At 42.5% G+C, this 18,892-nt stretch overlaps 1 protein-coding gene across 2 annotated transcripts in view; it reads right to left on the bottom strand.

Annotated features, from left to right (window-relative positions):
• The window catches only part of KCND2 (potassium voltage-gated channel subfamily D member 2), a 458,315-nt gene that overhangs the window by 428,534 nt on the left and 10,889 nt on the right, over positions 1-18,892 (bottom strand). The gene's annotated exons all lie outside the window — the stretch shown is intronic.

Genomic DNA, 18,892 nt, shown 5'->3' with positions numbered 1-18,892 from the left:
ACAAAAGGACGCCCGGAGCCTCCGCACAGCTTTTTGTCGACTGTTTGTTGACAAAATGCATTGTGTGTGTACATGCTCTGAGTTTTGTCTACAAAACTCTCTAGTGTAGTCGTACCCGTTAAGTGTTGCTTGAGCAAAATCTTAGTTGATGAATTGAAAAATGTAGCTCCTAGGCTAGCACGAAATCTAGAAAGCAGAATTTTTTTCAGTTGTAGTACCTATCGGCTTTTTTATTTTTCATAGCTTTGATCAAATTATCTAAACAGAATAAATAAACCATCAATTTTAAACAACATAATAAAAAAATGAGAAAAATATATTTATCTTGCACATCTGTCACAAGCAGGCTGCTTTTTTGTAAAAGAACCAGTTCAGATTTACAGCACTGTTCTTTATTTGTTTTTTTATTTCTAACAAAGTGGTTATCTAAAATAATTTTCCTCTGGCAAAATTACACACTTCCATTCCACTTTCACCACACACATTTTAACGTATAGATTACAAAAGTCCTAAAAATATCACTCCAAATTCAAGAAGTATCTGAACAATTTTGCTGTTCATGTAAAGGTTTGTCAACCTTCAAGCATCTAAGAAATGAAAAAGAAGCAGGAGTGATACATACTGATATTCCTCTTTTGCCAGAGCAGCAGAACCTCAGAGGTACAAACACCTCCAAAGTGGTGGTTGTTCATAACTCAGAAATGTTTGTAATTCTGAAGAAAATGTTATGCTTCTTTCAAAAATTTACAGCTGAACACTGATTTAACAAAGCTTTTGAAACTTTATTATGAAAAATGAAAATGCAGCTCTCTCTATGTTTAGTAGCTCATGCCAAACACAGTACTACATCATATTGGGAGGAAGGGATCTTTGCTGCAGCCTAATCATGTACTTTCAGCTCCAAATGAGGTGTGTGGTAATTTGTCAGTTTGTAACTCTCGTGTTCATAACTCTCTTATATTTTCCCAGAAGTTGTGCAGTATCCATTGTCCACAGTCACCAGACAAACAGGTATTTCAAATTTCATTCCTAGCCTTTAACCAGAGGTAATGCTGGAGATTTTGACATCAGGGTGAGATTCATAACTGATGACACTAGTGGTGGGGAAGGTAAATTTACATAGATGGATAAGCACATTAATTTGGTGATTCTTCTAAAATGGTCAGTAGTTAAATAGCTACAATGTTGACATTTAAATCTTCATCAGCAGGCTTCTCATTGCTCTTACAGCTGGTTTTTAGGCCTGTGGTATCTAATATGCTCACCACTCGCTGCACACGGCGAATAGGACACTGTGTTGTGGTAAACGCTACTCTTTAGAACCTTTAAATGCAGCTCCTCCTGAGAACTGCACACAGTGTGTCTGCCCACTCTGCACAAGTGCCCCACTGCTTGGTGGAAGTAGTACATGGTGGCCTCAGCGGTGGCTCTGGTGATTCGCCAGCATTGAATTAGAATGCTGAGGGTCTGGGGATGCCTGGCTCAGCGGGAGGACATTTATTTAGAAGGTAAGGGGCTGGAAATGCCTGGCTCTTGGGGAAGGCAAATAATGTGGCAAATATGGAACTATAACAACCAAAAGTATGGCAATTGTTTCATTCCTATTGGACACCACTGTTTTAGGTTATTCATTCACCAACTCGACAGACCTGCTAAGGATTTTTCCTCCCCAAAATTTTGACAAATTTTCTTTATAATTTGCTTCAAAAGGTTTTTGGTTTTCTTAAAAAAACCATAAATATAAAAACTGATTTTAGCAGATTATTTTGTTTGCATTCTCTGGGAAAGCATAAAGAGCAGGGAAACATAAGAGGTGATCCTGGTGCAAAAATTAAGCAGGAGTGATTGAACTTATACTTGATAACTATCTCACTTTTTATGGTCGCAAGGCAGAAATCCTAGGAAGAGGGCAGGTCTGGGCTCCCCAATGGCACAAAGATACTACCTACACATTCTGGGGGTGTATCTTTGCAATGAAAGGGAAAGCTATGACACAGGGAGTGTAAAGGACTTAAGATGATTTTAAATCATGTTTGGACTCATTTTACACTGAAAACAGAGGATCTTTTCAGTGTGAGAAGTAAACTACTTGTCCAGCAGGAAAATGAAGTTGTGGATGCTTCTAATCACATGGAGGTAATCCACATGCTTCTTCTCCTCACACAAAAACATCTCCAATGCAGTTATTTTAGGTGCCCTATCCAGTACTCTATATTATGCCATATTTTTCTGTGAATTTACTATAATTTTCTTCAAATGTACTGTAATCCAAAAATTAGTGTATGCAACCTTTAATTTATCTATCACTAGAGTTATGACTCTTTTGAAATAAACCATCACCTTATTGGCCTTTTTACTGCTTCCGTGAGCAACTCATAAAGGGCATTTTTTATATATATACTCCATTTTCATGTGTAATGAAAATCTAATCCTTCTAACAAATAAGGCAGTTTGTAAACATCTTTACTCTTAACTTTGTTTCTATATTGTTTGTATTTTTGTGAGGTTTTCTACCCAGAAAAAGAGAACAAGTGATTGTTATTGATTATAGTTTAACTAAATTCTTCATTATAGTTTTCTAAAAAACACAGAAAATTGACTCAATTCATTACAATGTATCTAATAAATATTATAACATAACTTGGTTGTTTTCATTGTCTGAATTATTTAAACACCCCTAACTTGTATATCTGCCATCCACTATATGGAATTTCTACTTGGCTAGTCTACTCCATTCTTATTATCTTTATCTTAACTAGATTTGATTTATTTATGTAATTAAATACCTATATAGTTAAATCCACTTGAAAAAGCATATAAAACTACAACCTAACAAATCAATGCAATGGGTAAATTAGCAAGGAAACTTTAAAAAAAAAACACAGGGATTTTCAATACAAGATTTCTTTTAAAATTGTTATTTTTTCCTCAAAGAAAAATGAAGTTTTATAAAAACAGAAAGTACTGCCACTTCTCAATTTGATGAGGGGAACATACCTTCAACCTGTTGCCCACTGTGGAGAACAGGAGGACATAGCATTACAACCAGCATTAGTGATGCTGTAATCTACCATGTAATCCATCAATTCACTTTACTCCTAAATAGCTCAGCACACTGCAGTAGTTGCTACCCACAGCTGATAAGGAAGATCAAGAAATTATTAATATGCTACAAATGGTAGACACACAGGTTACAAAAATGGACAATAATTTCAAACATGGTAGTATGTTTCCTTCTTTTAGCAAGAACAGATTTCTTAAAAATAAAATTGGACATAAATTAGGTATCTTTCTGACTTCTTACCTTGTCTTGTGTAGAAAATCCTTTTGTTTTGGTTTACTGAATGAAGCTAACTGAATAGAGATGTAGAAGAAATTAGTAGGGGGTAAATTATTAGTTAATGTTACATGGTGCCATGATTAGGATGGTTTGAGACAAGGATTGCCAACGTGCCAGGATGGGTCTACAGTCTCCAGGAATTAAAGATTACTTTTTAATTAAAGATTATTTCATGTGCTCAAACCTCCAAGAATACATCCATCCAAAATTGGCAATCATGAAGACTCATCCCCTCACAAAGAGGTCCTGGAAGATCATGGTCACAAATAACTAAAAAGATTGTTCCAGAAAGTTTAGTCCACAATATTTTCTAAAATTCAAAAGTAAGAAAAAGGTAACAACTATCTTACTCTTCAGCTATATCTACACTGTCCTGTCCCCCCCCGAAAGGGGATGTTCACGAAACACTTCAGGATATGCTAATGAGGTGCTGCGATGAATATGTAGTGCCTCATTAGCATAATGGCAGCCAGAGTGCCGCTTTCGATCTCTCACAGCTCAGCTACACCAGGTTCTTTTCAAAAGGACCCTGCACACTTCAAAATCCCCTTATTCCTATAACCAAATAGGAAGTGTCTTATTAGCATCTTTCGAAGGGGGTGGCTAGCGTAGACATGGCCTTAAAGTGCTTGTGCTGTAATAAAATTACTGTTTCCCAACCAAATTCTGATCCCACTGAAGTTACACAGCACTCCAGACTATGACAGTTTTACAACTAGATACTTGCATTTGTGCTGTTTCAAAATTTTGTAGTTGATTGCCGGAGAACATTTTCATTGGTTTCAAGAATAACAAACAAGAAATTTTTAAAATGTGCATAACAAAAGTAATACTTCTTATAATTTCACCCAGATACGTTCTGAATTTCAGAAAATGACAGCAAAAGTTGAAAACCAAAGAGAAGACTTTGCCTTAAACATTTTAGAAAATCTCTCTCCAAGTTACTTCTCTGCTTTTAACTGTTATTTACCTCCCTTTCCCTTAAAACACCACCACACACAACTTATACAAATATCTGTTTTCCTAATTTGACAGTAACAAAATATTTTTTTTAACAATTCTGATCACTTGTAAATTCCATATTTTATATCAGCAGCTGGAGCGCTAGAGGTGCCAACTGTCCAATTGCACAAACCACAATACCGAGCCCTGCCCCTTCAAAGATGCCACATCCCTTCCCCAATCACTCACTCTCTCTTTCACCCTCACTCACTGTCACCTGGTTGGAGTAGGGGGTTGAGGTGGGGGACTGAAGGTTCTGGGCTAGGGGTGAAACTGAGGAGTTTATAGTATGGGATGGAGCTCTGGGCTGATCCTGGGGCAGAGAGTTGGGGTGCAGAAGGATCTGTGAGATGTGGGCTCTGGGAGGGAGTCTGAGTACAGGGGAAGCATCAGAGAGGTAGCCGTGTTAGTCTGTAGCTTCGAGAACAACAAAAAGTATTGTGGCACTGTAGTGAGTCAGTATGGCCTCCTGCAGACTCAGAGGCAGAGGACGCTGCGCAGAGGCCCTGGTGGGCGGGTCTGGGGCCAGAATACCAGAGGCCCACCCCTCAGAGGGCGGGGCCCACGGCTAGAAGAGCCAAGGGCAGGGCTCAGGACCCATTAAAGACTGGGCCTCTGGGCAGGGAGGACGCGCCTGCACAAGCTCCCCAGCGCCAAGGGCAGAGGGCCTGTCGCCGCCTGGCCAGGCCGGAGGAGCAAGCCCCCAGTGGCTCTGATCAACCCCAGATCCAGATGCCCCAGGGGGACTACCCGGACTTCCCAGACCTGCCAGGACCTTCACGCCAGCGGAGACTCTCCGCCTTGGAAGAAGCCCCAGGAGCGGTCTGCCCCAGAGTCCCGGCGGACCCCTACAGCCCTCAGGCCCAGGATCGCCTCGGGTCCCCTGTGCTACCGCCGCCTGACTATCCCAATGACATTGATATGAGCGACTGGCCAGAGCCCCCGAAGGTGGATGACCTGGAGGAGACCGACCTAGAGGGACCCCCTGACCAGATGGACTGGGACCTTCTGCCAGCGGAGGGAGAGGTAGGAAGTGGCCCGGGGAATGACGCACCTGAACCCATGGCAGTGTGTTGCGGCCTGGATCCCCACTGCCGTGGTCGTGTGTGAGCGACCCCCAGGGCCCCGGGCTGGGTCGCAGTGGAGTGGGAGGGCCTGCGACCCCCTACCCCCTCCTTGACAGGGCCAGCCTGCGCTGGGCCTGGGCTAACCCCCTTGTGCTGGTGCCCTGCCCCAAACTGAGGGCTGGGCCTGGGCTAACCCCTTGTGCTGTTGCCCCCACCCCAAACTGAGGGCTGGGCCTGTGCTCAAACCCTGGGCCGTTGCCCGCCCCAAACCGAGGGCTGGGCTGGAATTGTAATACTATTGTGAGCTGCTGTCCCGCCCTAGACTGAGGGCCGGGCCAGAATTGTACTACTATTGAGAACTGCTGCCCCGCCCTAGATTGAGGGCTGGGGCCTGTATTGTATTGTACTAGGAACTGCTGACCGCCCCCAACTGAGTGTGGGCCGGTGTCATATCCCTTGTGGTGGCCGCCTCGCCCTAGGCCAAGGGCTGGGCATCCCAAGACTTCTTACAGGCACCTTATAGACTAACATACTTTGGAGCATAAGCTTTCGTGGGCAAAGATCTGCTTCATCTGCTTCATCAGGCTCTCAGCTGCCCTCCATTCACAGGAGACAGGAAACTGATCAGCGCTGCTATGCTGGTCAGTTTCCTGGCTCCCCCCAAGTTATACAAAATTTGAGTTATGTAAAGATTGTGCAAGAACGCAACCTCCATGTAAGTCAGAGGTCTACTGTACATAAATATTGGAGGGGTAGCCGTGTTAGTCTGGATCTGTAACAGCAACAAAGGGTCCTGTGGCACCTTATAGACCAACAGAAAAGTTTTGAGCATGAGCTTTCGTGAGCACAGACTCACTTCATCAGATGCTGGTCTTGGAAATCTGCAGGGCCAGGTATAAATAAGCCAGAGCAAGGGTGGGGATAACAAGGTTAGCTCAGTCAGCAAGGGTGAGGCTTACTACCAGCAGTTGATCTGGAGGTGTGAACACCAAGGGAGGGGAAGCTGCTTCTGTATTTAGCCAGCCATTCGCAGTCTTTGTTTAAGCCAGAGCTGAGGGCGTCGAATCTGCAGGTGAATTGTAGCTCAGAAATTTCTCTTTGGAGTCTGATCCTGAAAATTTCTTTGCTGTAGGATAGCTACTTTTAAGTCTGCTACTGTGTGGCCTGGGAGATTGAAGTGGTCTCCTACGGGTTTTTGTATCTTGCCATTTCTGATATCTGATTTGTGCGCGTTTATTCTTGTACATAGAGACTGTCCAGTTTGTCCGATGTATGTAGCAGAGGGGCATTGCTGGCACATGATGGCATAAATTATATTGGTGGATGTGCAGCTGAATGAACCCACGATGGTGTGGCTGATCTGGTTAGGTCCTGTAACCTCGTTTGTTGCCAGCTCTGCCCACACATCTACACCAGCAACACCATTACAGGACCTAACCAGATCAGCCACACCGTCGTGGGTTCATTCAGCTGCACATCCACCAATATAATTTATGCCATCATGTGCCAGCAATGCCCCTCTGCTACATACATCGGACAAACTGGACAGTCTCTATGTACAAGAATAAACGCGCACAAATCAGATATCAGAAATGGCAAGATACAAAAACCCGTAGGAGACCACTTCAATCTCCCAGGCCACACAGTAGCAGACTTAAAAGTAGCTATCCTACAGCAAAGAAATTTTCAGGATCAGACTCCAAAGAGAAATTTCTGAGCTACAATTCACCTGCAAATTCGACGCCCTCAGCTCTGGCTTAAACAAAGACTGCGAATGGCTGGCTAAATACAGAAGCAGCTTCCCCTCCCTTGGTGTTCACACCTCCAGATCAACTGCTGGTAGTAAGCCTCACACTTGCTGACTGAGCTAATCTTGTTATCCCCACCCTTGCTCTGGCTTATTTATACCTGGCCCTGCAGATTTCCAAGACCAGCATCTGATGAAGTGAGTCTGTGCTCACGAAAGCTCATGCTCAAAACTTTTCTGTTAGTCTATAAGGTGCCACAGGACCCTTCATTGCTGTACATAAATAGGATATCATTCATACAGGTTGAACCTCTCTAATCTGACACTCTATAGTCGAGTAACATCTGTTGTCTGGCATGATTTAAGTTATCTGAAAGCCCACTTCTACCACGTCGGGCCAACTTTCCAGATGTTCCATAAAATTTGTTTACAGACAGCAGTCCTGACTTTCAGTGTTCTGTGCTGTTATTTAGGTTGAATTTAGTCCTAAATATTTTCAGAGAGCCCAGTAAGCAGAGGAAGTGTGGTTAATGTTGCTAGACAATGCTAACCACCCATGGTTTAGCAAATTCTCTCATTTGGCTCCTTTCAGATCAAGGGTGCCAGACTAGAGAGGTTCAACCTGTACTAATAATTTTACAGCATCTTTTATCTTCAAAATGGCCTGGATCCTACTTGTACTGAAAGCAATGAAAAATCTCCATAATTTACTTCAGTTGTGCAGGATCAAGCTCAAATTAAGTACATGCAGACAGCACCCTTGAAATTCTTACACCTCAGTGAAGTAGTATTGTAGCCAACCAATGCACAGTATACTGTACAGCAAAGTGAGCAAGGAAACCTTTGTTTTCCCCCCACCTCAAATCAAGGACCTCAGAGTAATTCACTACACTTATGAAAATGTCATGGTTTATTTAATGGTCACACAGACAGAACTTGACTGTTATGAACTCATATAAACTCAATAAAATATATTATAATTATTTTATCAGCTTTTGGAAATCCGAATGTTTTGGAGTGTTAAAACACTTGAGATTTGCGTGGGAAGATGTATAGTACAAATGAACTTCAGACATGGATATATAGACCATTATGGCATCCCTTGCACAGACGAGGGGAGGTCTGCTATAAGATCCTTCAAATGCTAGAGTGTTTGTGGAACAAATACATCAACTCTGCAATTGAAGGATCTGGATTATCTCTGGCTCAGTAAACTTATTTATTTATTTATTTTTATTATTTAAATTGAGGTATGGTCTTTCAGGGAATGTTCCAAAAGCCATATAATTGTACATGTTCTAGTGTTTTGAATTAGACCTTAGGTGAGTGGGTATATATGTGAATGCTTATAACCAGAAATCTCTCTCATGATTCTTACATCTGTTTTCTACCCGAAAGGTACAATACATTTGCCACTTTACTTGACACTTATTTAAGCCAATTTTTTTGGGAGAGGGCGGGGGCGAAACTTCTTGGTGTATTGTAGTAATTTTTTTTTGCAAAACCCCACCCTTTTTTAGGTACAATAATTTAATACCAAACAAAAGTATTATAAAATATTATTTACCATATGGTAGAGTTTTGTTCATATATCGCAGCCAAAAACTATCTAGTTAGCCCATGTAATCTGGATTCAATGATAGAATTTGACAATTGTGAAACAGGTGACATTTCAAGCATGGTAATTACTACTGTTTCATATAAATGTAACAGAACACAGAACAGTGTATGCACTGAAAAGATTTCCCTCACTTCATCAGAAATGAAAAAAAAGTTTTACATACTATGTCTTAAATAAAAATCAGTGCTTTCATTCACTGTCTCATGAATGATAAGTACCAGAAATATACAGGATCTTTTCCAGCACTGTGTCAACTTCGCTGTCAGATAGCTGATGAAACTTGAATCTGTACCTGATCTAAACTGTGTCTTTGGGCTTATGTTTTATATGCCTTCTTTTAAGCTGTGTCAATTTATAAGTTATAAAATTCAACTTTCCTTTCACTTAGGAATGTGAAAGTTGGGTCTAAACTCGGAGTAACACCACAGTAGGACATTATGGTGGATTAAAATATCAGTAAAATGATAAACAGTCCCACAGACTTTTACGGTCTCAAATGTTTATTCTGGAAAAGAAAAAGTAAATTGAGGGTTTGTTTCTGTTTTTGTTTTGTGCTTATGAAATGTGTAGCAAAACAACACAATTTCAGATATATATTCAGTTCTTTTACAAGTTTTCACGTTCAGTACAATTTCCTTTCCCAAGCAGCTTCATACATAGTAGCACTATATCTGCTGCTATATCTATATTTCTTCAGCATTTCCACTGTAAACATGTCTTGTTGGGCAGGGTGCAGAGGTTCACAATGATTAGTATCAACTGTCATGTCACAATGCAATTTGAACTTCCTGAATTTTTATCACGTAAGTAAAACCCTTCATACAGTAAACTGTTTCATATCCAGCATTCTGTCATCCAGAACTCTCAAATAACCAGCATGTTAATGTTAGTTATGTTTTGTGTAAGTACAGTATAGTGAAAATAAAAACAAAAATACAGCAAGTACAGTATATGTTTATATTGCACAACACTACTCTTGTTGGTAAATAAAGTGTTATGCATACATTTTTGTTTATTTCTTAATATCAAATCTTGTTTTCCTTCAGTGTTCTGGATAATAGGGAGGTATACCAAGAAATGCAGAACATCTGAATATCCAGCCAAGTCCTGGTTCCAGGGGCGCCTGATATGAAAGAGTTTACTGTATATTTCATGTTTACATTACTAAACAAGGACTATTCATATGATGGGCTCTAATTAATAAATCAGATGACAGTGGTGATTATTCTGCATTTACAGAGTGCTGGCATATTTTTTGTTTTTGCCACCTCCTCAGCTTCAAACTAAGTCTTGATTCACAGGAACTATGAGGAAACCAAATTCCGTATGTTTCCCCCAGAAGAAGTAAATAAATGAGATTCTCAACAGAAAACTCATCTTCCTAACATCACATGCATACTTACATTTGTGATAAGAAAATTCATCCTCAAGGGAAACTGCATGAAGTAAATACATCAAACAAATCTGCAAGTTGACCTATCTGAAGAGAACTAAAGCATGTAGAATGACTCCTGTTTCTGAACTAGCCAGCCAATACCATAATGCAATGTTAAGCATCTTTTTATTAGAGAATCAACAAAAATCTTTCGTACTACCACTAAACTGACCCCTATTTTCAAGTACTTCAGATTTCTCTAGAGACCTTCTTGAATATCAAGTAACAAGCTTTGAATGTGGTTATAGTGTATTATACTTTGCCCTTCCCATTTCATAGTTTTCTAGCTATTCAGATCCCATTGTGAAGAAAAAATAGATCAAAACATCTAACGCACTTGCAGTCTAACAATATCATAAGACTGTATACAAAAACACAAAAATGCAGTTTGGAACATGCTTGAAAACAATATTAAGCACACAAATATTTAAAGACTCAAAACAGTCAAGTGCAAATACAGAAATTCTGTATTCTTTCTCAAGTGACCAGCCATTATATCTATAAGTTGACCCATGGGCGTTTACGAAAATACATCAGCATAAGGATAAAGTTCTCTTCTTTTATTTATGTATTGGTTCTTTATTCTTGATATTTGGATATTTCCGAGCAAAGATCACCAGAGGCATAGGAGATGATTACTTGCAGTTCACAAAAAGAACACAAGTTAGTGTGTAAATCAGGTACAAATTGTGCATTGCTAAAGGAGATTATGTGGGGATTGTAAAGAGGCAATTCATCAAAAAAGGGTCAGAGAGTGAACCATTATGGGTAAAGATTAGGTCAAGAAAAGGACAATGATGATAAATGAAGGATTTGATCCAGTTCTGGCAGTTGAATGAGAAAGCTACGGAGAGAAGGAAAGTCAGAGGCATCTTTCATGGGGAAGTTAAATTTGCCAAGGCTGTGAGTAAGTGTGGTGGAAGGGGTAAGAGAACTAGAGGAAGACAGAGACAATAGTCAAAATCAGACTTTGAAGAATGACATTGTAAGGAGGATAAAAAAGAAGACCTAAAGGAAGTGTACTTCAAGAGTCTGAAAGGAATGGAAAGTCAATGGTAGAGATAGGGGATGGAAGGAGCAGGATAGCAACAGATCCATTATCTTATTCCTGATCTGTTATTCATAGCTCTTTCATGTTACATCATCGTGTCACCTATTACACTGTAACCTCATCAAGACAGGGAATCTGTCACAAGATGCTGACCACATGAATACATGCAACTGTTAGTTTCTTTTGTAAATACATCTAGTTTACATTATGAAAGCAAAAAATCCATTTTCTTATATCCACCATAAAAATCTATAATTTACCTCTTGATGTGTTATATGATCTCACAAAAGCCCTACAGTGTCATGCCCACAAATATGAAGATATTATTTCACAAACCTCTGTCATTGTTTCTGAACTACTCATATATATTGTGCTTTAAATAAAGAATATTGCTTATTTAACAGCATATATGTTTGTATAAATACTGCTGTATTATCTACAAATACACACTCCCACTCCACCAAAACTTGGCCTAGACTACTCCAGCTCATTTGTTAAGTTATAACAGTGTCAGAAAGAAAACCAGTAAATTAGGAGATGACAGCAGAAGGTGGAAGAATGAAGTCATTGTAGTTGTGGGTGTCTCATAAGCACCTGTGCAAGTCTGTCAGCCAGAGCTTCAATAGTCCAAGCTCTTACCAAGCTCCTCCACCTCTATTCCTGCCCTGTTGTTTCTTGTCCTCTGTGCCTCATTATGGTTAAAACAGATGCAGAAGAAGCATCAGAGGGGTAGCTGTGTTAGTCTGTATCCACAAAAACAACGAGAAGTCCAGTGGCACCTTATAAACTAACAGGTATATTGGAGCATAAACCTTCATGGGCAAAGACTCACTTCTAACAAAAAGTGGGTCTTTGCCCATGAAAGCTTATGCTCCAATATATCAGTTAGTCTAGAAGAAACAAGCAACACCACCCTCGCAGACTGAGGTGGGAGCAAACTGTGGGAATGGCCAATGACCTCCAGGATTTAAAGAGTCAAGAATAGAATAAAGCTAAAAATCACTAAACTCCTGACTTGAAATTTCTCGTCTTCTCTGCTGTGCTAGAAACACAATTCTCCTTTCCTTTTTCTGGGAAGAGGGGTTGGGTTGGGTGGGGTGGGGGAGGTAATAATTACACTTTCCTGTGATATTCAGAGTTGAGGACCGTTATTAATTTTGATGTACCTGAAGTCTAAAAACCTGTGACAATAATGGACGTCACTAGCATTCTATGGAGAAAACTGTAATCTGTGTTTTTAAAAGGCAGTTTAATTGCTCAGCAATCATGCAGAACTGAGAAATACAGCTCTCCTTCCAAGATAATGCCCCATATTGATAAAGTTGCCATTCAATACCCTTGCTATCTCACAAATTCTATCCAGTCTTCCAAACTCAAATAAAGTTAGTCTATGTAGTATAAGCTTTCATACACTATCATAATATTTCCTCTGTGGGGCAGAGTGATCATTTAAAATATAGTATTTGAGCTTAAGTGAAGAACTTGGCACAGGGCCAGTCTCTGCAGTCCTTATCCAAACAAAACTTCAATTTAAATTAATGGGGATATAGCCTAAAGAAGGATGGTAGGACCTGATTCCAAATTCAAGCTACTAGTAATAACAACATTCAACTTTCCTTGACCTTCACTTTTTTCCCCCCTGTAATTTTGCCCTCTTTTCCCTTTCCCACTTTCTCCACCAATCTAAAAAGAGTTCTGAGCCTTTAATGCTACTGAAGTTATTCATCACTATTTAACATTTAATCACAACTTTATATGTCTAGGAAGGTATTATTAAAAGGACAACATTATTCAATTAACATACATCTTAAAATTCCTCTAAAATTATGTGCTATTGTAAATGTTAATGACCAAATTCAGGATGACTACGCACATGTCCTCACATGGCATAAAAGAGCTAGATTCAAAAGGAGCAAAGGTAGGGGAGTGCTGGATTATCAGAGGGAGAAAAAAAGTACACAAAAAGTTACTGGAGTAAAAGCACAACTGCTTTGGGGATGTACTTAAGTACAGGTCAACTGTGTCCCACTGCAAACTAATTGAGTAAAAGCGCACATGCACATACATCATATCTTGATTGTTTTCAAGTATTCAGACATGAAAGCAGGGGATATGGGGTGTCTGGGGTAGAGGAAGTACCTTTGACTCTACGGCAGCTGCACCTTTTCAGGCGGACGGAAGCACTGGTCCTCACCCACCACTCAACTCTCACTGTTGGCTCCTAGCAACTGTTATGCACTACAGCGACGCCATCCCCTGGGCAACTGCATCAGCTCGCAGGCGAAACACAGAGAGGGGGTCTGGTCTGTCTCCCATACCGACCTTATGAAGGGACTTGTTCCCTCTCCCTTCTAATGCACAGTCTCAACGGTGGACAAGGAGGTGTGGTGCTGCAAATTGACAACTCCTGTGAAGGCGGAGGAAGACGCCTCACTGCCTTGTGGGTAATCCTGGGAAGGAGTAAGGCTAAGGGAGTAAACCCTGACAGAAAATACGGAGGGGAGTCCTAAAGTGGTTCTGTGTCAACTTCTGGCACTGTCCTGGCAATTTCTGCAGCTGAGCTGGTAGCAAACGTAGAGGTTATCCTTTCCTTTGGACTGTATTAGTAAAGAAAAGAGGAGGGGGCTGGTGTCTGGGCAGCCCAGAGTCTCCATAAAATTGTCCAGGCTCGCGCCTGGAGAGGTACTCCAGCATCGCTTAACAGCGTTGAACCAACACGGGAGGCAACAGATACCGGTTATAAGCTCTTGCTCAACTGGCGTAGAGAACGAGCACCAGGGGTTGCTTCCGACAGTGGGAGAGATCATCACATCTCATTGGACAGTCACCGCCCGCCTTAAGCTGGACAGCCCCCCAGCCAGTAGGGTACTGTCTCATAACAGTTCACCTGCCTCAATGGGTGCATGAGACTTAAGGTTTCCAAACCTGACAAGTGACTGAAATAAGCATCAGACAAACCAACAAGAAAATTACTAAGAAAAGGAAATCAAAGCTTCAAGCTTGCTTGTTGGAATGTACAGGCCACATTGACTGGTTTGACTGAAGATCTTCAGGACATCAGTGACACCCGAAAGACCACTGTCATCAATGAGGAACTGAAGAGGCTCCAAGCTGACATCACCACTTTGCAGGAGACGCGACTCGCAGCTTCAGGATCCGTAAAGGAGAAGGACTACACCTTTTTCTGGCAGGGCAAAGCCCAAGAGGAACTCAGGGAGCACGGTGTTGGCTTTGCCATCAAAAACACCCTTCTGCAAATGGTGGAACTAGTCATGGGCGGATCAGAAAGACTCCTTCAGGTCCAACTTCAAACCTGCACTGGTCCCATCCACCTGATCAGCGCTTACACTCCAACCCTGAACGCCACACCAGAAGCAAAGGACAAGTTCTACGACAAGCTCAGTGCCGCCATAATGCAAATACCTGCTCGTGACCAATTGTACCTTTTGGGTCACTTCAATGCAAGAGTTGGAGCCGATCGTGACTCTTGGCCCTCTTGCCTAGCTCACTTTGATGGGGGAAAAATGAATGACAATGGACAGCATCTCCTCAAACTTTGTGCATACCACCATCTGTGCATCACAAACACATTCTTCCAAACCAAGCCACAGCACAGAGTGTCATGGAGGCACCCACGCTCGAAACAATGGAACCTATTAGACTTGGTCATCACCAGATGCAACAACCTCAAAAACATCCTCCTGACACGCAGCTACCATAGTGCCGACTGCGATACAGATCATTCGCTAGCCTGCTGCAAGCTCAAGCTGAGACCCAAGAAGCTGCACCATTCTAAACCAACTGGAAGGCCCTGCATTGATGCCAGAAAGATGGCAAACTCAGAAAAAGCCAAAAAGTTCAGAGAGACCCTTGAGGAGAATCTGCACTTCAGCCCTGGGGGTGCTGATGCGACATCCAGATGGCAGCATCTGAGGGACACAATATACAATATGGCCTAGTCAGTGTTCGGAAGACGAGCTGGAAACACAAATGACTGGTTTGAAGCTAACTCTGATGAGATGATTTCAGTCATCAAAAACAAGCACGCTGCACTTCTGGAGTATAAACACTCACCGAGTCAGAGTACCCAGAAAAACAGTTGTGGGGGAAAAAAGGAAAAAGAAAAACTGCTGTAGGGGTTAAAATTTTTACTTTTCCACAGTAACCAGACCCCACTCTGTGAGAGGAAATTAGGGGGTCATCTGCACCTCTTTGAAGTTGTTACCTTGTCACCTAGAGACAATTTACCCTGTAGACTCCTCTGGTTTTGTTATCATGTACCTTTGTAGGGTAAACTGAAGTCAGCAGAGCTGGTGTTTGCAGACAGATCTCAGGATAACTTGGCTGAGACTCTGGTATGTTAAAGACGACAATTAATTACCAAACTATCTAAACAAACTGTATAAAAAGGCCTGAAAACTGATTCTCAGGGCTCCCACTTCTCTGGAAGTTGGCAGCCTGCATATATGCAAATAAACTTTCCTTTTAGATCTCACTCTTGCCTCACTGCTTTGACCTCCAGCCTCAGACCTTTGGGGAACACTGTACCCCAGGAGAAAGTGGCTTCACCGACAATTTGGCGTCACGGACAGGATGGCTTGGAACTCCAGCTGGAGAGGCTGACGACGGGGAACAGGATCGGGCCACAGTGCGCACCTAAAGGGTAAGGGATCCATTTAAAATCCCCGGTCCGCCTCCCTGTTCTCCTCGCTGGCTGAACCGGTTGGCGGTAAGAGTCATCTTTCATTCCTAAATTTTCTCCAGGAGGCTTGAGAGAGATTTAAAACATTGGGTATAGCCAAAATAGGGGTTGGGTTGTTGCTGACTGACTGGTGGCAAGTCCAAGCGCACGGTTTTGAGTGGGTGAAGTCCGGAATAGAACCACAGCCACACCGGCGCTGTCAGTGCTACTGAACAGCTGCCGAAAGCAAGGGCGGTTTCTCTCCAGCGCATGAGAAGTGTGAGTAAAGCTGACAGTTTGTCTGGACTCCCACACTATCCTTGGAGAGGGTAGTGTTGCTGGATGCCTGTGCTGCCCTTGGAGAGGGTAGTACTGCTGGGCTCCAGTGCTGTCCTTGGACAGGACAGTGCTAACATGGGTGGAAATGCTCCCTCGAGTTTGTCTCCACCTCAGGGGAAAGGCACCTCACAACCTGGGACTCCCTTGTCTCAGATGATAAGAATTTACAGTCAGCTCGGGAAATTGCCGGCAGGTTTGAAACTTAGGAGACTTAAGAAATTGATGGACATTTGGAATGGCTATACTTATGGGAATCCCCGAAAACAGTGGCCACGAGGGGGCAGTTTTGATTTGGAAAAGATTGCCCACCTTAGAGGTTTCCTCGAGGAAACACATCCTAACCAGATGGAATATTGGTACCTCTGGCAGGATGTGGCAGAAAAGAAAAAGAACCAAAGCATAACGGCTAGCCAAAAAGACTCTATTGAGAAGCTGCAGCAACAATTGGCTACTCTAAAGAAACAGCCCAATTCCCCAGAATCGCCGTCTGCACCCCCACTCTACTCAGCAACGGCACAATTATATCCTCAGTTGCCTGAGAATAAGGCTACCCTAGCCCCAATCCCTGACCCGCCAGAGGACCTTTTGGACATGTGGACAGGCTGGCTACCGCCACCCCTGCCTCCCACACATCCATCCCCTCCACCAGATCAGACTGCTTCTTCCTCACGAATAACCACACACTGCCTAATCAGCCAGAACAGCCCCCATCTCTGCGCCAGGCTGAAGTATCCTTCACCTCACTTGAACCAGACCATCCTGATATGATTTTTGTACCCATTAAGCCTCTTAAGGAACATACTCTTCAGGAGTTGATTAATAGCCTTAACCCTATATTGCTTAAAGCTGGTTGAAAGCCAACTGGAATCCACACTGACACAAACACTGTTACAATTGCGAAGGGTGCTCGCCCATCTAAAGTTTCCTTTGAGCGACGCTACTTCCCGACCTTATTTAAGAACTCACAAGAGTTGTCACCAGCCACCAATATTTCTGATCAGGGAAACTCATCACAAGTCATAGAGGCTCCCCACAGAATGTTTCCAGGGGCTTCAGGAGAGGCTCCACAGCGAATCCATGCACCATGGACTGCTGCTGATATTTTAAATTTTAAGAGCATTTTGCCTCCTTTCCGAGAGGACCCCCAAGGATTCCGTGAGGAAGTACACAGGCGTATTAACATTTAAAACCCCACGCATCGGGACATGGACTGGCTCTTAAGAGGTAATCTGCCTCCATGTGATTACGCACCTTTAATTCGGCAGGCTCGATTAGCAGCCCCACATCATGAGGGTGCTCAATGGCCAAATGATCCTCTCCCTGGCCCCCCCCACTAACGATACTGAGCAAAAATGTTTTAAATAATGACTTGAAGGGACTCCTTAATGCAATCACTGAGGTTGTCCCAGTGCGGCAGGACTGGTCAAAAATACAAGCTGTAAAGCAAAAGCCAGATGAACCTCCTGTCTCATACATTGAGCGCCTCCTGTCTGCCTTTCGAAAATTCTCCCAAATTGACCCAGAAGTGGAAGGTAATCGTCCCATTATTATTGCAGTTGTAGTGGACAATCTCCTCCCTGAAATCAGAGACAGGATTAAAAACAACGTTGTAGGCTGGAGAGAGAACACAATCCTTCAAATTCAGGGGGCAGCTACACAGTTTTGGGAAAACTTGCAAGCTGACAAAGCAAAGAAGAAGGAATTAAAAACAACTCTCACGGCCATGCAAATTGCAGATCTGCAGAAAAAGAAAAATCTTAAACGGCGCCCAACTAGTGCACCACCACCACCTAGAAGTCGAAACTTTATTCCTTTTTCTGGCCAACCTAACTTTCCCCAACAACAACAGCAACGCTCACTATCTCAGCACCGGGGACCCCTAAGAACTGGGGAGTGTCATTACTGTGGGAAAAATGGCCACTGGAAAAATGAATGCCGCAAGCGCCAGCAGGACATGGCACAAGAAAATCGGGGTCTCTTACAACACCAGAGCCAACTCAGTCCTGCTGCTGCTCCCTGGCCTGATCCCCCAAGCAGCCAAGATCTGCTTCCACAGCCTAACCCACGTGTTAGCCACTTGGGAACTGATCAAAATTATGCCTGTAATTATTGACAATGCCGTGAGGTCCTCACATTACCCCTTCAGACTTACAAGTTCCTGAAACTTTCATTTCAATAACTGTGAATGGACAACCCCACAAATTTTTGGTTGACACTGGAGCTACCCTTCCTACTTTAAGACAGTCTGAAACCTCCCTCCAAAAAACTCCTTCTGTGATTAATGCTGTGGGAATAGGAGGTCAATATATTCCTCATCCAGTCTCAGAAACCACATCAGTGACTGTTGGACCCTTATCAGCTGAGCATTCTTTCCTGTTATCTCCCAGTTTTCCTGTAAACCTTATGTAAACCTGACTTATTGTGTAAATTGGGAGCAAACCTCTATTGTAGAGAGGAAGGGATATTTGTTGACCTTCCTCCCTATCAGACTCCAAATTTGATGGCATTACTACTCTCAGTGGAATCTGATGAGGCCTCAGGACAGGCACCGCTCCTGGACCTCTCAGATATCCCAGAGACATTGTGGGCAGCCCATGCAAATGAAGTTG

This window comes from Carettochelys insculpta, chromosome 1 (genome assembly GCF_033958435.1).
Source record: "Carettochelys insculpta isolate YL-2023 chromosome 1, ASM3395843v1, whole genome shotgun sequence".
NCBI lineage: Eukaryota > Metazoa > Chordata > Testudines > Carettochelyidae > Carettochelys > Carettochelys insculpta.
Note: the sequence above shows the minus strand (reverse complement) of the source record. Positions and strands in the feature narration are given on the sequence as shown.